Source organism: Diabrotica undecimpunctata, chromosome 4 (genome assembly GCF_040954645.1).
Source record: "Diabrotica undecimpunctata isolate CICGRU chromosome 4, icDiaUnde3, whole genome shotgun sequence".
NCBI classification, from domain to species: domain Eukaryota; kingdom Metazoa; phylum Arthropoda; class Insecta; order Coleoptera; family Chrysomelidae; genus Diabrotica; species Diabrotica undecimpunctata.
The window spans coordinates 74,334,933-74,356,442 of NC_092806.1; the positions used below are offsets into that span (position 1 = coordinate 74,334,933).

At 29.7% G+C, this 21,510-nt stretch overlaps 1 protein-coding gene across 5 annotated transcripts in view; it reads right to left on the reverse strand.

The window, feature by feature from the left end:
• sona (sol narae metalloprotease) overlaps window positions 1–21,510 on the reverse strand; it is a 382,088-nt gene that overhangs the window by 315,414 nt on the left and 45,164 nt on the right. The window contains exon 2 of one of the 5 annotated variants that reach the window (XM_072529751.1): window positions 12,436–12,520. The exons of the other annotated variants lie outside the window; for them this stretch is intronic. The gene's annotated coding sequence lies outside the window, so the exon portion shown is untranslated. The remainder of the gene's footprint in view (window positions 1–12,435; window positions 12,521–21,510) is intronic. 5 annotated transcript variants of the gene reach the window in all.

The window sequence follows — 21,510 nt, forward strand, 5'->3', positions numbered from 1 at the left end:
AACTGAATAATTGAACTAAAATAAATAATCTATATCATACCATGCTGTGTTATCTGATTCTTTTATTGGTTTGTTTATTTTATATAAGAAATAAGTATTAGTTTGAAATACATGGTGACTCCATATAAGTTTGGTTGATCTAAGTATAACACATTCTGATTTATTCATTGAATCATTTATCATAATTATGTATCATATACCTTTAAATTAATTATTTCTGCACAAGAATTTATCTCTTAAAATACATTACTAAAAAAATAAACAAATGAATGTGTTGTAAGTTGTAAGTGATACTGATAACCTTATCAAAGATAACGTCAAAAATATCATTTCTTCTTTTCTTATGTTACGTCTAACTTAGTCTTCTTTTATCAGTGACCTTTATTTATAAAAAAATTATATTTAATGTCAGTCACATTACACACTACGCATACGTTTCACAACAATTATGTTACGATTTAACTGTAGGTGTACAACAAGGAGCAGTGGAAAATTTGTATAATTTTTCTACATAAATTTTCGTTATTATTCTTGAAATAATTTTCAAAGTAAATCTCGGTCATGTAAATCGGCTCTTACGTACGTACTCTTACCTATTCACCAGAGATAATTCCCCTAAATGTGAAATTTGTGAAGAAGCGAATGGTGTAAAATATTTTTTAATTGACTCTACCTTTTGTAAATGAACGCAATAGGTTCAATATTCCGAACAATATAAATAAACTTTTAAGTACAGGCTTTAAATATATTGACATTGCAAATTATCTAAAATGTATACGTTTTTATTATTAAATTTAAAGTATTCGACGTATACCTCACTATATACCCGCTAATCACCTCACGGTGGTTACGGTGAATTTGTCAATAATTAATAGACAAAAAAATAAAATACTATTTTTTATCTCTTATAGACTATCTTTAAACAATAATAAGTGTCAATATAATTAGGAATTTTATTTTTTAATGACATACTTAATATGAATTCAATTAAATAAATTAGGTTCGGTTTAATTGATTTAAAGGTCAGTTCGCTAATTGGATGATGAAAGTTATCATTAATATCACTAAATTTGTTATTTATTATAACTGAAGACAATGTCATATAATTTATATTGCTACATCTATATAGTTTTGACAATTAATCAAAACAGATAATAGAAAATATGGAACGTATTTTCATTATTAAATTCCGATAAGCAAAATAATAATGATACCTTATATTACAACTAACTATATTATTAATATGAATATAAAATTGGATGTATGTATTATATTATGTTTTTTCCCACCTTTCTTAATATTATCATAATTTATTTATTTACAAATATTTCTTGTGGGAAACTCATTTTGAATGCATACGTATAATATTCTTTCCTATATGTGTAGAGTATAGAGTCTCCAACGCCCCAAATAAGATGAATACAGTTTGGCGGTATTTTATTGAAGCCAGATTGGTCAAGTTAACACGTTGAGTGCCAGATGAGACCAACGGTGTCTCGTTCATTTCTGGGACGTAATTGCTGTGTGATACCAATGTGGACTCATATGCAGCGTCGAAACATTTCGTTATATGAAGCAGCGCTGGTTTCGTTGTATTCATTTCAATCAATGGGATCTTGAAACGTATGACCTGACGGTCCAGTTGCTATATTTGGCCTTTATATACGAAACCGTTGTAGCACCCTACAGCAATATGATTTTTTTTTGTTTTAAATAAAAATCGTAATTATTAAAGGTTTCTATAATTTAAATTTATTTATTTACTTACAAAGAAGTACATGTACATAAAAATAAAACTTTACTCTGCATGAAAACTTAAAATAAAGGGAAAAAGGGCTTTGGTATTTTATATTTTCGTTGCTTTATGCGCTACAAAAAAACAAGATATACAGTAATGTTTTTACAATTAGGGCACTTCAGCGAACTTTGTGGGGTTCTTATTGAGGCCTCATTGGAACCCGATTGTTTAGAGGTCTTCGCAAAAATAACGCAACGTCTTCTATTAGCTCGGCCAACATCTTCCGGTATATGTGAGACTTTCTGTACCATTTTAAGCTTTGCCTTAAGGAAGTATTATAGGCTTTCACTTGATCGGACATATCAATAAATGCCTACTATTTTTGGCTTCAAAATATCTTGTGTTCTTTTCTTCACTGGGACCATCTCAGCCGTGTGCTTAGTACTTAGACACAGAACATCGCGTTTATGGTGCCATTTTTGTACCACAATTCCTTCCTTACATTCAGCAGTAACCGTTTCATCCTTTTTAAGTTGTTTTTGAATAACATCGTTTGGGTTGAATTTTTGGTTTACACGTAAGATGGGTATTTCGCTTTAATAATTCAGTTGCTAATATGCAAGAAGTATACCAATTATCCGTGTAAAGTGTGCGTGCTTTATCTAAGAAATTGTTGATTAGATCCCTGACAATTTTTGATGGAACTGACATTTGCTTGTTTTTGGATTTTCCACAATACATACTAAAGTTATAGGTATAACCCTTTTCAAGGCATAACTTAAACAACTTAATGCCATACTTATGGCGTTTGATATACTGTAAAAACTTTAGCCGTCCTCTAAACGGAACTAACGTTTCATCGATACATATATTTTCTGAAGGTATAATCGAGCTCTGAAATGTAATTCTCAATTTTTCTAATAGGGGCGTTAGTTTTTGTAACTTGTCGTCTGACAAATAAGCCCATCCAAAAAATAATCTGAGTCTGTTTGTTTCCAGGAGTTTACGAGATAATTAGGATAATTGTTTTTCTTAATGCACTGGTCAGCATAGCGATTAGTTTTAGTCACCTAAAAGTAGAAAAATATTTAAAAAATCCAAAAAAATTATTTTTGTCTATTACCATTAAGTTTATGATATTATTATTTACAAACAATTTGCAAAAATCGTATGAAGTTTTATTGTATATAGTTTCATACAATTCCGCTCTAAATCCAGTACCATTTTCGTTTGCCACAAAATCAAATTCCTTCAGGTAATTGCTACTGACTGGCTTCCAGACCTATGTAGCATTAGTAACTTGTTGGTCCTATTCTTCATCACTTGATGAGAAAACCTGCATTTGTTGAATAACAGCTTCAATGGTATCTGCTATATTGTGTTGTGGTTTATTGACTGGTTGGATAATTTCACTAGATGTCGATACACCTAAGTTTCTTCTTCTTCTTCTTCGTCTAGCCATTCACGTCCACATCTGAACATAATTTTTTTTTTATTGTACGCTACTTGTAGCCAATTTTTCCCGGCAGTCTTTTTCAGATCATCTGTCCATCTCATAGGAGGTCTGCCTCTGGGTCTTTTGTGTTGGTATGGTCTCCAGGTTAAAATTGATCTGTGCCATTTGTTTAGATCGCTCCTAGCTACATGTCCAGCGTATTCCCATTTCAACTTTAATGATTTTTGCACCACATCGGTGACTTTGGTTTTCTGTCTTATCCATGTGTTTGTTTTCTTGTCCTTAAGTGATATACCTAGCATTGCTCTTTCCATCGCGTGTTGAGTGACTCTAAGTATATTCTAAGTATAAGTCTAACACCTAAGTTTACTTCGTGTAAATTGGCAGTGCGTTTTGAGCCACATATTTTTGTTAAAACTTTCTTTTTCTTGCATGGCTGATATTCTGATGAATCATAGTCAGACTCGTTCTCTGATTCGGGTTCAAATTCATCTGATGTTCCGTCGGGTTCAAAATTGTTCACATCCTCTTCGTTGGAAAAACATTCTTGCAATAACTTTTCTAAACGTTGCTGTTCTCAAAAATAGACATCTTTACTCACCAAAAGTTGAACAAAAACTGAACCGATCCGATATTGTAAACAACGTTCGCGCCGTGACGTAAACCTTTGCGAGTCGAAATCATCTGTGAATATATTACATCAGCATGGTGTGATGACACATTGGTCTTATATGGCCCGAAAGCAAAAATTGAAACTCACATGCCGCTTGAGACCAACGTGTCACCATTTTTTGTTGTTGCAAGTTTTTTATTTTTTTCAATTTTTAATAGCACCAAAAGTTATTTATGGTTATTTTCATTTAAAAATTGAGAAAAAAAATTTGACCCCACGGACAGATTTTTTTTTTGTCCATAGTGGCACTCAATGTGTGAATCACACATTTAGCTTATTCTACTAAAAACTAATTTATTTGCGAATTAACTGGTGTGTGCCAGTAGATATTGGCTATCCCGACAATTAAACATTTAAATCCACATGGCACATGTTTTTTATTCATTATGATCCCTTTTATTTTACTGAAATTTGCATTTAATACACCCTTTTAATATTTGTTACCAATGAGCGTATGTCGTAGTAAATTTACTTTGAATTAATATTTTATTAAATTCAACAATATATTGCTATATACCAAAGTTAAATAGTAAGAGCGAACGAATAAATTGTAAAAACTTTTTTACTAATTCATCTAAATCATTTAAACTGTGTGGTGAGACTGTGTCTGATATTAATTTATATGTAGCACTCACGATCTTCATAATTACATCCATGAAATTTTACACTAAGAAAACATGATTTTTTTCATCGCTTCAATGTAAAATACATTTATATTGGATGCTTATGTTTTCATGCGGTGCACTTTGTTATTAGAAGATAAAGGGAAGTTGGAAGCTAAGAAGCGGAATCAGCTAAGAAGTTCTACATCATAACGAAACAAACAGAAAATAATAATGCGACATAAAAGATGAAGTCAAAAACAAACCGAAAAACTAATTTAGAAATAAATTGATAGTAAATATAACATAAAATTACCTAAACAAGTATAAGGAAAAGTATGAAAAAACAGGCAGTGGATGAATAAATTCTTAAAAGATCTAGAAGGTAATATGCAAAGATATTATTCATATAATTGGAAACTTATAAGGCAGCAAAGAACATATAGACCAGCAGTTAACATTAACAAACACATGAAAAACTCACCGAATTACGTATATAAAAATATTAGAAAGTCAAAACAAGAAAAACACGACATAGGGTTCCTATGGTGTATTTTTAAATACCTAATATTTAAATCCAAAAAAATAAAGCAAAAAGAAGTGCTAGTTTCAAACGAAATATCTAACAAATTTAAGTGAACAGCTCACCTTTAAGACAAATAAGAAAATTATTGGAGATCTTCAACAAAATTTAGAAAATGAAAAATATAGCATCCACAGATGCCTTAATATATAATTACAAAAACAATTTGGAAATGCCATGAGCACAATATATATACAAGGCCATTTGAGACGGGGAGATAACATAAATTAGGAATTAAAAATAAAAAATGACTGGATAAGCAATCAAATGTAGAAAAAGCCCTTTTACGAAAAAGAAGAAGTAATACAAATCTAGAATGTTCGAGATGTCACCGAAAACTTCCGAAATGTCTGGTGAAGTCTGGAACGTCAGAAAATGTATATAAACCATCGAGTTAGACAAAAAGTTGACAATTCGAATAATTGAGTTTTTGCATAATTGTCATTATTTTAGGTTATCCTAAAACTTTTTGTGTCAATTTTGTAAACGTTATCTGGTTCTTCTAAAGTCTCTTTGTTAACATCATTTTACGAAGATTAACTCTTTTTTTATTTTAACCTCTGACAATTGGAATTAGTAAATACATAATAAAACTTAATACCGAGAGGTGGTAAAATTATCACTATTTTACCTATTTAATTCAATTTTTTGCACAATGTTCTTCTTATCTCAGGTGTTAGGGATTATTATTTTGTAAGCGAATATCAACCCCTTCTCTGTAATACTACTACATATAATACTTGGGAACGTTATAAGATTATTTTGTTGACCACGGAACATGCAGGCAAGTTATACCTAGTACCTATTACATATTACCTAATGAGTCTTTGTTGCGTCTTTTTAAAATTCTGCTAGTACATTTACAGTCAAATTCATTATTTTACCTATTGATACTAAATTGACACCACATCATTGAATTTATCTTATACAAATTACTTTGGTTTTAAATTAACCAAACTAACCAAATAAGGTTATTTTGACGTTTCAATGTCCACTTCAGAAATCGTCCTCAAAATACCAAACATTATTAAACAAATTTTTTTTGTTACTTTGTAAAAGCGTACTTCTAATAATTTTATCTGACTCATTCAATCCAGGCATACTTTTAATAATATTCATCTACTATTTTATAAGTAGATGACTTTAAAATGATATTGTAAATATTTTTGAGCTGCGTTAAATGGGCGACTTTATTGGAAGATAGTCATTTGATTACATGAAATCATAGCATGTGATTGGTCTTAAAAAAACAATCACGTGAAATGATGGCACTAAAATTCTTTTGTTAGTGATTCCATAGTAAATTGTAAAGAAAAAACAGGAAAAAAAAACCTCATGATACTCTCATGACATGGTCAGTATTTGGTCTTATATTTAATTTATTTTCAATATATGGTTTTTAACCCATTATAAAACCATTGGAAGATAAATTTAGCATTTTTTGATACTTTTAAATGTTTCCTTAAGTTTATTCTTCTTTTATATTTTCTATATTTTTATTATTTATTGCTCTGTCGTTTTTTGTTATGGAGGAGATATTTGCTTCGTAATTTTCTCTGGTATTATTCTCAAACTGATTTCATTGTTTTTTTAAATATAGTCAAATTTCGTCTTCAAAATTATGTTTGCGTATGTAAATGGTATGACATAATATAAAATAAAACAATACGAATATATTCTTAGAGAATACCAATTTATAGTAGTTATGTAACATTTAATTTTTATTTAAAAAAAATTCATAAAAAATTCCTCTCGCGACAACAAATAATTAAAGATTTTAATCAGGAAGTAACGTGTAAATTGATTTTGATTAACATCTGTTCGATTATCTATTATATTCGTCTGTACTGCCTATTTTTCTTTTTTTAGTGTCGACCTTCAACATTAGGTAGAAGACGACAAAAATCGAATTAATTGTTTAATTCTAAAATTTATTCTAGTCATAACTTGGTCTTTCAAAATTATTCTTAGAATTTAGAATAGGATTACAAAATTTATTAGTTTAAATATTGCTTCAAAACTATTTTAAGTCGACTGTCTACAATACTAGTTGTATCTACCCGTTTCGATATTTGATATTAGAATATTATATCATGTCAGTTTCACCCTTTTTGGTCGATTTGATATTGAAAACTACTAAAATAAGTTAAAACTGTCAATAAAATTATTAAGCGGAGATTAAAAGCGTATTATTAAGCGTAAGATTAAAAACTGCACAAAGTCAATTAGAATCTTATACTTCATAATTATAATTGACTTCACGTGTTCTGATAAACAGATCGAACGATAATATTAAACAACATACAATATCGTTATTTAGTTTAAAATGAAATTCTTTGAAACGAGCCGTACATGACGGCTACTAGGAATATAAATTAAATAGAGACTTCCGTATTGAATATTTTCTATTACCGGTGAAACTAGGTGCACTTGCCTAGGTGCTGAAATAAAACACATACGTCCCTGTTTAAAATTTTAAGTTGCCCGTATCTGACAGAGATGTAACCCTAAATGTGCCTCGAGTAAGATGTCACTCATCGAACAAAATCCGTGAAATAAACTATACTAAGGCTTATATATATATATATATATATATATATATATATATATATATATATATATATTAGTGACTGTCGATATAAACAAAACCACCAGTTTATTAGGGCTGCAGTCAGAAGGTTGGCCGAGATGTTAGAGAAACACTCTTTTGACTTTTTGTCTTAAAAAGTCAAAAGAGTGTTTCACTAAGATCTGTTGTTAATATGCAGTTTATTTCGGAGATATGGTATCCAATATATTTTTTTCATTTGACCCATTTTTGCACTAAGAGTTGTTAGATGTCGAGTGTGTCTTCTTTATCTTCTTACTCTAATCTCCCTTAAATCGTTCCGTACATTGTCCAGATACCTGAGTTTAGGTTGCCCTTTCTACTTCTTTCGCTCGGCCTACTTAGCATGATTATTTTAGAAGGATCACTTTCATCCATCCGCATAACGTGGCCCACTCATCTTAGGCGGTTTATTTTGAGGGGTTTTACGATATCTGCATCACCAAAAAGTCTATAGAGTTCGAAATTATTTCGCCTTCCCCACAGACCATGTTCCTTAACTTCGCCATATATGGTCCTCAATACTTTTCTTTCAAAGATTCGTAGTAACTCTTCATCTCGGGTCGTCATTGCCTATGTCTCCGATACGTAGGTGAGCATTGAGCGTATTATTGTTTTATAAAGTTTGCACTTTATTGGTCTTGGCAAATTTTTCGCTCTTAGATGAGAACCTAGGCCAAAATAACAGTGGTTTAAAATATAGTATACTTATATATAGATATATATATATATATATATATATATATATATATATATATATATTATATATATATATATATAAATATATATATGTATATATATATATATATATATATATATATAAGTATACTTAAATTAAGACAACTCTCAATTTAAGACATATTTTTCTTGTTTTCGTATTTATAATCTAACAGACAGAGCTAGGATTATTCAGATTTTATTGTAGTCTAAGATCCAATATAAGAAAGACCTTCACCGATCTGTTTAATGGATAAACATTATTTGATAGATAATTTAGTTTGTTAAAAATTATAAAAAACAAGAGGTTTTAACTTTAATTAAAATCCTTGATCCAGGTGTAATTTTATGAGCGCGAAAAACAATCCACGTATCCCTTCTTCCCAGTAACATGTAAAATTAGCTTCTTTAATTTTTTTTAATGCAATTATTGTGAGTTTGATATGAGTAGCACTGATGATCAACGGTTAAATTTTTTTTTTTTGATAATTGTAAGCAAACTTTTACTTTCCCAATAATCAGCCATAAAGCGTACCAGTGCCTAGTTTCAAAGGCTTTGCAAAAAATCTTTAGGCCCAAATTGTTAAGGTGCTGAAATTTTATATGGAATATCGTATTCCTTTTGGCTTTACGTTCAGAATCTTTGTTTGGGGGTGACAAATAGCGGTCAACTATTAAATGTATTTTTACAGCATTTGTAGGACAAATTTTTATTGGTATTAATTCTGCCATTTTTGTTACCAATAAGGTGTAAGTAATAAAAGCTATCTATTATTTCTACGTTAATAAATGTAGGCTCAACCATTTTGGTATTAGATTTTAAAGTTTTCGCAAATGTTGGTTTAGGAGTTTTTAACATTTCACCAAAGATGTCTCGTTTAATTTTCATCAACACCTTCTTACATTTCCAAGGCTGGCCTAGATATTAACCTCGCGAAAACAGAGTACCTATCTACAAGTGAAGAAGACATAGAAGATCTACAGATTGATGACAACGTAACAATCAAAGGAAAGGATAAATTAAAATGCTTGGGGTTTATAATCACGAAAAAGGCAACAACAGAGGAAGAAATTACATAAAGATTAGGACAAACAAGAACAGCAATCCGACAACTTAACTCAGTATGGTGGGATAGACACCTAAATATGAAGACAAAAACACAGATTTATAAAACATTAGTGCGAAGTATTATGACATATGGGGCTGAAAATTGGATCATAAACAAGAAAAACAGCAGTAAGATAGTAGCAACAGAGATGGAATGCCTGCGAAGATGCTGTAGAGTAATAAGAATAGATAGGAGAAGTAATGACGAAATAAAGCAAAGAACATCAATAGAAACAGATATACTAACATACATAGAACAAAAAAGACTAAAGTGGTATAGACATGTAAGAAGAACTATTGACATCAAATGGATAAAGAGAATAACCGAATGGAGCCCCATAGGAAGGAGGAAAAGCGGACGACCCCGAAAATCCTGGAGGAACGAAGTAGACGACTCCATGAGTAAGAGAGGCCTAAACAATGGAGAATAGAACAACAGAGAGATGGAAACGGTTGAGCGAGGGAAGGCAGTGAATACTGTAGAATCCCTGAATATATATACAATCTTAATGTCATTTCTGGGACAGTGGGACATTTTCTGTAGGTTTGCTCTAGGTGTATAAAATTAGTAATATGAGTATCATGCCTATTTTCAATAACTGCTACTATCTGGGCCACAAGAAAAAAGTCAACTTTTTTACTATTTTATTAGATGATCGTTGAGTAAAAGTTTGTTAAATAGCAGATATAGTGAGTATTCAAAGAAAATCAAGAATTTGAACTCAATATAATGTAGGTGACGTTGGATGATGCAGTTATTCATACATAAGCAGAAACTAAATAGTTGGAGTGTTTTTATATCGTAGCGATTACTATGTTTGCAAACTTTGCTTTATCCATAAAATAATCCATAAACTGGATTAGCTTTAATTATATTTGTGTCGAATTTCCATATTATCCCTACTGTATCCAACTTGGAACGGAGAAGTTGTTAATTTAGAATAAAAATATTATTTTTTTGTTTGTAAATTCCGGACGATTAAAACATACATAATGCCCTATTACGTAGTAAGACATTTTATCAAAAAATAAACTATAAAGAAGTATTTAATTTATTTAAGTATAATTATTGAATTAAAAATAATGTGTTGTCAAAAATAGAAGACAGTATTAACTATATAAGCAACAAAACTGGAAAAAGATATATTTATCAAAACTGGCTATATCTTAGCTGCCTATTCCAACGAGTTTGCCAAGTTTGGTGTTAATACTAAATATTGAAAAATACATTTATACGGAATTAAGCCACAATTACATTTTTAACGAATGTTTGTCGTTTCGATTTACACTCCGGAAATCGTTTTAAAAAAAAATTATTTTAAAAAAAATTTGCGATAATGTAACAATTAACAAGTTGATAGTAGTGGAACTATTTTCAACAGAGTGGAAATCGAAACGTCGTTAATATTTGTTAATAATGTAAATTTCAATACAATAAATTGGGGCTTAATCCCATGTAAAATATTTAACTTAGACATGCCACACGAAAACAGTTTCAGAACCTTTTTAATTTTTGAATTATTTTAATAATGTTGTATTATTTGCGTAGGACTTTAATGAGAATACGATTTACTTATATATTCTGGTAATCAGATATACATATTCTAAAAATATGTTGCGAATGACAATTTCTAAATTTAAGAGTCATTATTTTAATGTGCACCTTAACATGAAAAAAACATTATTACAAATATTACTATTTATTAAATTACCAAGCTTTGACACATCCAAAAAATAATAGAAACAGTAATCTTTTTGAAAATATCTGTTACCATTCTAACTGAAGGAGAATCATACTGTACTAAATATAGCAAAATAACATCAAAGGTATAAAAAAATGTTTGTTAAAAGTACATTTGATACTATAATGTTGCCTCAAGTATTAGTTTTAAATAAAGACGTTGAAATTTCCTTCTAGGTCTGATAGTTCTAAATGTTGCCTAGAATTAAATCGTATTTGTCATCCCAAAAGGTACTACATAGTTTTACAGTGATTCTAGTCTCCTAGAGTTTTTTAATATAAATTGTTACAAATATTGCGTACTTCAACTCAGTATTACAAACATTTAAATACGTTTCTTTTAGTATATGGGCGTTACCATTTTATGCAGTATTTTATCAAATAATCATTTTATTCAAGAAAAAAATATCCCAGCCGTAGAACGAATGATTCCTTTAAACTACCATAGTAATGAATGATTTGAAGCATTATCTTATTTTACAATGATAAAAACAATTTAGCAATAAATTAATTAAATAAATAATACGAAAAAATAGAAGACGTAGAAATATAATTTTATTAAAATTAACGTAACACCTTATAACTGTCGTAATATGGTACACAAGGAAGTGCAGTTTATATTTGAACAAAATGCAGTGTACATTTCTTGTACCTTTCCATAACGATTCAAACTATTCTTCACTTCGGAATAATTATAGTTAAATCAATAAGCTGTTATTATGAAAACTATTTTCGGAGTGAAAACCGAAACGATTTTTTTCTATAATTGTTATTAAAATAGTAATAGGCATGCTAAATTTCGTTTAAGCATGCTAAACGAAAACAGTTTCAGAATCTTAGAATGAACTTGAATGAATTTTATTATAATCGGCAGATAATTTATTTACTAAAGTTATTCATTATGTTTGTCTTAGTTAATGCCGTTAAACATTATTCTTTTATACTTCGAAGTTTCAGGTAGTACACATAATTTTATGAACATTTCAATTACCTAGTGAGTTTATTTTAGATATAATGAGTTGGATTTTGTATAAAAGTATTAGCAAATAAATATAAATATTTTGGAAAACTTTAAAAAAAACCTGAATAAAACGAAAAATAAAAGATTCATTGTAAAGACATTCTTAATAAGTTCCAAGGTAATATATAAATAAATCAAAATTAAGGAGAAAAAATTAATAATTTAATAGCTTATGAGACAAATGTTACCTTTGTTGGTCCTATTAATCACTTGCATAACTTTATTTCTCACTTCTTACAAGAAGACTAAGATACTTGCAACTGACGACACTGACTTCTCCCAAAAAAAAACAAAGCTATTATTTAAAAAACATCACGAAAGACGTTAGAAGTAAATAATAGTATAAACCACTGGTGTCACGTTTATTTTAAATGTGCAAATCGAATGAATATTGATTAGTAAAATAATAAGTAATGGTCTTCAATAAAAAACAGTGTTAGTCGGATTAAGCGCATTTAATTATATTATTTAACGTCAAATACAAATCATTTATTCATAGTAAAAACAAAAAAATTACACCCACTAACCATAAACAAACAACATTACACGTACGGATATTTTGTTTTGATAATTCTTAGACTGAAGTAAACTTTCCGTCGTATTCAAAGGGGTATTATGTATTCCTAAGAAATACAATGTACGTATGGTGTTCATAAGAAAACTTATAAATTAAATAATGGCGATGACTACTACGTTATATATCACTGATGTAATCTATAAATTAAAAATATTTATGCGATTTTTAATTCCTATCCTATGCTGAAATAAGGTCATTATGATCTATAAAGGACAAATATAATTTTATTTTATGTTAGGCGCGGAAAAGCAAAATATGTTGAAGTGACTGAGTAGCTCGGAGTAGCTAATGGAATTATTTTGAGCTTTGTAGAGTACAATTAGTATTTCCCTATATCTTTTAGCGCCTTTAACAGAGGACGCTTTCCCTTAATCCATGAACTTACTATTAATTTTACTAAATTACTGGACTAAATTAAAAGTCTATTTTCTTCTTTATTTTAGATCACTTTTCAAGTACATAATATATCAATGAATTTTAAGTAATGTTTTTTGTTGCTACAGAAATCATACTAATAGTCTTTGGACAACCGTCTAAATTTTTTTTTATGAACACACTCTCCAAACTTTTTTTCAGTTGTTATCTGGGTGGAGTCGGACAAATTTAGAGCCTGGCGCAATAAGGCAGTGGGGCGTTTGTCTGTGAAACTGTCAGGAACATGTTAATTTTATGTAAAAAAAAAATTTACGACCACATTGGTCATTTTATTTTAATCAATAGTTTTTATTATAAAAACACCGAAAAACATGTTGTCGGACAAAAGTAATGGGCGATTTGGCGCGTCGGACTCTCTAAACATCAAATTCATGGAAAAAAAACCACACAGCTGTTTTTAACACAATTCATCATAAAAACTGTTTAAAAAATTATGGTAACCTTCTCGGACAATTTTCAAGGGCATGTGCGCAGTCGGAGGCGCCGAAGATGTCAATTTTATGAAACATTTTTATTTATTACCATAGATGTTTGTTTTTTTTTTCTGTTTGTTTTCATGTGTAAATCATTTGTCCGACAAAAACAATGGGGCATATTGATACAATTTAAATACAAGTAATTTTTTTTGGAAATGCATGTCTAAATTACACAGGGTTTGTGCATGCCTTAATTTTACAACCATTTTTCCGACACTTATACAAAGTTGTAAATAATTATATTTAAAATAAAAAAATCTAATTGTACGACAAAAACAATGGGGCATTTTAATACAATTAAAAAAAAGTAATTTTTTTTGGAAATGCGTATGTCCAAATTACACAGGGTTTGTGCATGCCTTAATTTTACAACCATTTTTCCGACACTTATACGAAGTTGTAAATAATTATATTTAAAATAAAAAATCTAATTGTCCGACAAAAATGTTGGGGCAAACGAACAAAAAAATAAATTCTTATTGTATATCGATTTCTGCAACTTGTATAAAAAGACGATATAACGAAAGATTTGAAGAATTATTCAGTTTGCCAAAGCAAAAAAATATTAAAAATTTGTTGAATATTATACAGCAATGTACGAACCCTTTCTCAAGCAACTTATCAAAAGAGCATTTGTACAATATATCTTCAGGTCAATCAGTACCTGAAGATGTTTATAATTTTTTATCAAGTATTGAGAGTTCAGGAGAGCGCCAAAGAATTCAGTTTATTACGGAATAACAAACAGACCCTGAAAGGTTTGATATGGCTATTCAAAAAAATAAAATAGTTAATTTTGCATCAAAATGTGTAAAAAAGGTCAAAATAAATGGAAAATCAAAGAGGTCACCATCCAGAGAGATATTTTTGGACGATTGTTGTATGCATCGCTGCAAAGCCAGATTGATTTAAAAGAAGCATTAAAATATCCGCTGACGCCTATTCCATTTTCTTTATGCCACACTGACGGATCCATTTGCAAGACACAAAAATTGGTGATTCTTCAAGAGTTGAAGTCATATCAGCTAAAAATTATTAAAAAATGTCTATTGCTTCCTTTCCCAGAGCATAAAAATTAAGCAAACAATTTTTTTATTGTAAATTTTTCTATTTTTAAGATTTTCTATTTTATTTAAGTATTTAAAAATAAAATAAAATAATCTATTACTCCATTAGAGGAAGCTTCACTGGAGGTTTATTGGCAGCGGTTGTTTTCTGAATGATCAATTTAATTTTTTTTACAATACATTTATAAATAAGTAATTAAAAAAGTTAAAATGTACATAAGTAAATAATATCAAGTTTGTTAATTTTTAACACTCCAGGCGTAAACCCCGATTTTACAACCAATGCAGTTTTGATAAATTTGCATTTTTTTTTCCCTCTGATCAAAAAATATTGTATGCGACACAGGCGTTTGATGTAAAAAAACTCATACGCTGAATGAATTGAATTGACATATTATATTCTTAATAAAATTAATTATTAGTAATAAACCATTTACTGTTTCAGGAAGATAATGACATTCCTCCAAAAGCCGATATCCACATCTACGATGGTTTTTATTTGCTTAAAACACTAAAAAATGTACCTAATACATATGGAAAAATTTCAACATACATTTTTAAGATACTGGTATCCGACAAAAAAGAAGTGCACATTATTTTTGATAAATTCAACAGTCCGAGTATTAAAGATTATGAACACCGCCAGAGAGGAGAGGATGATACCGTTCATAGCGTTCAAAAAAACAATAAGCGACCTTCTGATTTTGGGAAACTTTTAAGAAGCAAAAACTTCAAAGAAAGTTTTGTTGAATTTTTAATAGATGATTGGACTAATGATCAATTTGTTCTGTTATGCCAAGATAAAATCGTCAAGTTAAGTAATGGAAAATCATGCTACTCTTATCAAGTACATGAAAATCAAATGAAAAGAACCATTGATCATAACTTAACTTGCTTTCACGAAGAAGCAGATACAAAGATCATGTATCACATATGCCAAATGCCTGTTAATTACAACATTACATTTTTTGTTCGTTTGCCCCAATATTTTCGTCCGACAATTAGATTTTTTTTTTAAAAATGTAATTAGTTGTAACCCCCTACTTTTGTTGGAAAAATGGTTGTAAAAATAAGGGATACACGAACCATACATGGATTAACGACATCAATTACGAATAAATATTCCGTTTTTTTGTCCGACTATCGATTTGCCCCAATATTTTTGTCAGACAATTTGATTTTTTGGTTTAAAATATAATTACTTACAACCTCCTTTTTTGTCGGGAAAATGGTTATAAGTAAAAATGTTGCATAAAATTGACATCTTTGGCGCTTCCGACTGCGCACATGCCCTGTGAAAATTGTCCGACAAGGTTGCCATAATTTTTTAAACAGTTTTTATGATGAACTGTGTTAAAAATAGCTGTGTGGTAATAATTTTTTTATTTTTCATAAATTTGACATGTTTAGAGAGTCCGACGCGCCAAATGGCCCATTACTTTTGTCCGACAGCATGTTTTTCGGTGTTTTTATAACAAAAACTATTCATTAAAATAAAATCACCAATATGGCCGTAAATTTTTTTTTACGTAAAATTAACATGTTCCTGACAGTTTCACAGACAAACGCCCCACTACCATATTGCGCCAGGCTCTAAATGTGTCCGACTCCACCCAGATAACAACTGAAAAAAGGTTGGAGAGTGTGTTCATAAAAAAAAATTTAGACGGGGGCCCAAAGACTATAACCAGTACCTATACATTATTATGTAAAGTTAATGGACCCTTTCTTTTTGATAGCAACTTAGAACTTACACTTGACAATAGTGAATCATATTACATTACGTTTAGTAACGATGTACTGTTACTTCTAGAAAATATTTCATTGGAAATTCGAAACATAATGTTCTCGCATGAGAGATGCAAAGGGTATTTCCATATTCTCTCTCTGGTGCCGTCCTCTTATTGCAGGATTAGGCGCATGTCTGTGTTTACCAATTCTGAAAGATAGCTAATTGAAACTTGGCTTCTCTAACTCATTCAAATTCTTTCATGTTATTTTTTTGCAACCTATTATACAGTTATACTCTTCTTATGTTTTCGCCAGGTTGATACTTAAGTACCTGTCAGGCTATCTTAGTTTGATATTTGCTTTATTACGTTTCCCTTTCCTTAAATGTGCAAAATATTTATATTTCCTTCTTTTAATGGTAATTCTTATCTGTTCTTGTTTTTTTACACAGTTCAGAACAAAGCCGCACTGGCTCAAAAAAGGTGCCAATTTAAACTCTAAACGGAAGGTGCCAGACACTCTTCTAAGCATTTTAAATCAAACTTTTTGAAATCCTAATGTATGCAAAGTAATTTTTTAAAGTTTAAGTTTAATTTTAACCCATAAACTTAAATGTCATCCAAAGCAATGAGTTTCTTACTGTCCTTTATACTTCGTTAAAGTGCCAGTAATTTTTCAACTGTTTTTTCAGAAGATTCTACTTGTTCACAAATTTGATTTTTTTTATTTCACTTCCTGATTTGATTTGATTTTTTTTAAGATTTTTAATGCGCTACAGGGATCCATAAAAATATTGTCGAAAATGGGAGTATTTTATATTTCTATTTATGAATCTGATGCTTAGCTTAAATTTCGGCTGTTTTAATCATATTAAAATTTTGATCGTTTGTTTATTTTGCTGTCCTGTATTATAATATAATAATATTAATATTATTATGCTGTCCTCATATTATATAATAGTGGGTGATTTCTATGTCAGTATATTTATAAGAAAATTATTTACAATTATTTCTATTCAAAGACTATAGAAATGAGTCCGCTAAAAGGCGGCACGAAATCAATAGAAAAAAATTATATTCATATACCCAATAGTTGAAAGACAGTAAATAGTAAATTAAAGGCACATACAGAATGGCTGTCAATTTAGTGGCTCAAAAATTGTGACTGCTAAATTAAACCTATGTATTAGACTATAAAATTCACAGCTAATGGATATGTGACAAAAAATAGCTCCGAAGTAAAAAAAGAATGCTCTATATCGGCGTCGCTGCGACTATTAATTTATCTGCAATTTTGGCCATTCTTTATTTTTATACCCTTGTGGCATAATGTAATTTATGTATGTTTTGTTCTCCTTAAATATAAGGCCATTGGATATGTGGGATTAATTTACTTATCTAAGTTTTTGACCCCAATTATGTGGGTCTAAACTCTTTCAAAAAGGGCGGCATTAATAATAGAGCGTGCAAAAAATCTGTCATTTATTTTAAGTTATTTTTTACAAGTTAGTAAGGCATATAAAATATAAAAAGAAAGATAAAGTTAAAGTACTCAATTTACTGTAACACTTTCAAACCATATGGGTGTCTTGCAAAAAATAGAAGTCACGCGATATCATAGTCTTGCAACAAGCAGCGTACAAGAAAACATTGTTAGGATTTGCATGCCATTTGTTATTGTACCTACTGGATCCATTATGTAGGATTCTGGGGCGCAACAGTCTCACCCACTTCTATATGTATAATACAGTTAGCAAACTTAGAAAACTGCACCTGTATAATTGTGGGATAAAACACTCTTATATTATAACAGATTCAGAGATATTGATATTTGCGACGCCCGAATCATAAAAATCTTCATATTAAAAAAACCTGTCTTCGAGGGCGCTCCACGTTACATCCAAGCTATTAATACAAAACCCTGGGTGCCATTTTCGACTTATCTGCGCTGACCTATAGGTACAAGAAACGTCGTTACCCGATATATGGCATGAAATCTAGATAATGTGATCCTCGAAAGGAAACTAATATCAGTTGACATCCTCGGAATAAGTGAGTTGAGGTACCCAGGATAAGGAAAATATTAATATAGAGAAGATACTACTCTGATAATGATCTAACAAATCACATAAATGGCGTTGGAGTAGTACTAATGGGAAAAGTTCAACCGGTGCGTGATTAATTTCATCCCAAATTCCGACAGACCTCTCTTATTACATCTCAAGGAATATCCGTCAATATGAATATTATCAAGTTGTATGATCCAGTGATATAAAAATGTTTTATAAATAATTAAAAGACCTTTTGAAGTACATTAGAAAAAATGAGTTAACTATAAAGTAAGGTGATTTTAAGCCGAAGATAAAAAAGGCAGTATCGAAAATGTAAACATTCAAAATATATCGGATATTATCACTTGTAGAAGAAACATGGCATGTATTTTAAAGTTGAAAATACCCACCATCATACTAGTACCTAAATATTAAAATTTCTATAATTATGCTGGCGTTTAATTGCTGTATATATTTTCTCAAGTATTGAAATGCTTATTCAACTTATGAAATACTTAATGGTGTAAATTTAACAAATAATAAACCCATTCATATCTTGGGAAAATTTTTCCAGTCGATTATTTTTCACACCAATTACAGTTAAAAGGTGTGAAACAATTTATTTCCGTTAACTACATACTAAATTACACTTCAATGCATTATTAAGTAAGTGTCCAAGTTTTTGTAAGTTTTTTGTCCACTCCTTTTGTCTTTAAAATACCCTTTCAACTTTCGTGTCGAGATCTTGCAAATGATTGCCTTATAGCGAATACGATGTTTGGAAACAATGTCGTAGCAACCTATTGTTTATTTTGACCATGACACCCTTGACAATGGAGGTTGAAGGATGGCTTGATACAATTTTGTCATATTTTGTGTTATGACAGCAATATGTTTATTTTTAATCAGGTAACGGTGTGGTAACTGTCAGATTTTTACATAATAGGAAATTCATTAGAACCATAATTGTATTTTCTGCACAGAGGAATTTTAAATATGGGTTGGTAAGTTTGCACAGGACCGGCTTGGAACAAGATGTGGATGATTTCAATTTTAATTTTAATTATTTTCGTAGATCATAAATAAGACTTGATAAACCTGAAGGAAAAAAGTATTGCCCGGTTGTGGAATTAATATTGAGTTTTTGCAATTATATATATATATATATATATATATATATATATATATATATATATATATATATATATATATATCTTATGTACTTATATATAGTAGTATATATATATGTCTTGATCGATTGTACCACACGTTTAACTTTAATTTCTGAATAATATTTCCCTAATTTTAGATTTCAACATTATTTTCTTCCCTACTTCATGCACTTAATACAGGAAACAAATAAAGATGGCCACTTACTTTCAATTATTGGCCAGTTGAATACCAGTAATTGGCATGAGCAGGTCATATATTAAAACAATAGAATATATTAATAGAATAAAAACAGTTTTTTCAAAGCTTTTGTTTAACAACACAAGTCTTACAATAAAAAAATTATCCTTATCTATAGGACTAATTTTTATAATGCACAAATTATGATATATTCGGCTGCATTCGTAGCATCAGATGCCCTTGCTTAAATTTATAATGAATATACTTTCGTACAAATGAAATAAAGTTTTCCGACAGCTATTGGATTATAAGGAAATCCATTCTGTTGACGTTCGTTATCACTTTCAGAACTGCTGAAAACTCTTCTTATGTGACGTTGAGGTATTTTCGTATTATTTATTAATACACTTGTCCCTGCTGCATTATCGTGTTTGTTGAGTCTTTTAGATTGAGTTTCATATTTGTTTTCTTTCACTCTATTGTTTTCTTGCTTTTCTGTTTTTATATTTTTTCTCAAATTTTTTTTTTAGTTTTTTCTTTTTGCTTGGATAATCTTTCTGTTTTACGGGCTTCTTTTCTTTCCTGTTCTGGTTTTTTAAACAGCAATTTCTCCATCTGAATTCTTTTTCATCCTGAACTAGTTAAAACAGACGGTAATCTTTGGTTATTTTTTTCCTGTTCTTTCTTGTGTTTTAGGCCAAATCCTAAATCTCGAATGCTTCTATTATTTTGGGCATTTTCTTTATTGTCCTCTATAAGTGATTCTTCTTCTATAGAAACCTTCGGGGTTACAATTTTTTATAATATATCACTTGTTTCTACAGTTTCTTCTAAATGCTCATTTTTATTCTCCTCTAAGTAATTTTTTACAGATCCTTTCTGTGTTAAATTTCGTTGTAATATTTCATTTATCTCTATAGTTTCTTGTAAACGCTGGTTTCTTTTTCATTTTTCTGTATAAGAATTTATTATAAGAATTATTTTCTGTCCCCATATTTTCTTCATAATGCATGTTACTTAATAAATATTGGTTGTTTTTTGTCTTTTCATTTACATCTAGTCGAAACAGTAAATTTTTGTTAAATGTAATTTCCATATTTTTTATTTCTATTTCTGTGTACACTACTCTATTGATTTCTAGGTCTTCTGAATTATCACGCATTTCCGTATACAAATGGTTATTTCTCTTTTCAAACTTTTTATATAATTTATACAAGATAAACTCATCATGACTTTTTTCGTCAAACTGATCAATTTTTTAAAATATTGCTATTCTCTTTTCGCCAACTATATTCTTGAATTGATTGAAACAGATAAACGGAATATTGCATGAAACTTTTTTCTCTACTTGAGTATTATTATTTGGATACATCTTAGTCTCCATTTTTGTTCCCAGACATTTGGTAAAGTCTATACCTGATGCGTTCCATGGATATAATCCATTTGCCTGAAACCCATTTTTTATAGTTTCAGCTTTTGCGTAGTCTTCTGTGACATCTTTCAGTACTGGTACAAATTTTTCTTTAGTCACTATTACATGGGAATTCTTCTGAATTCTAACTCTGCTTTGTTCCAAC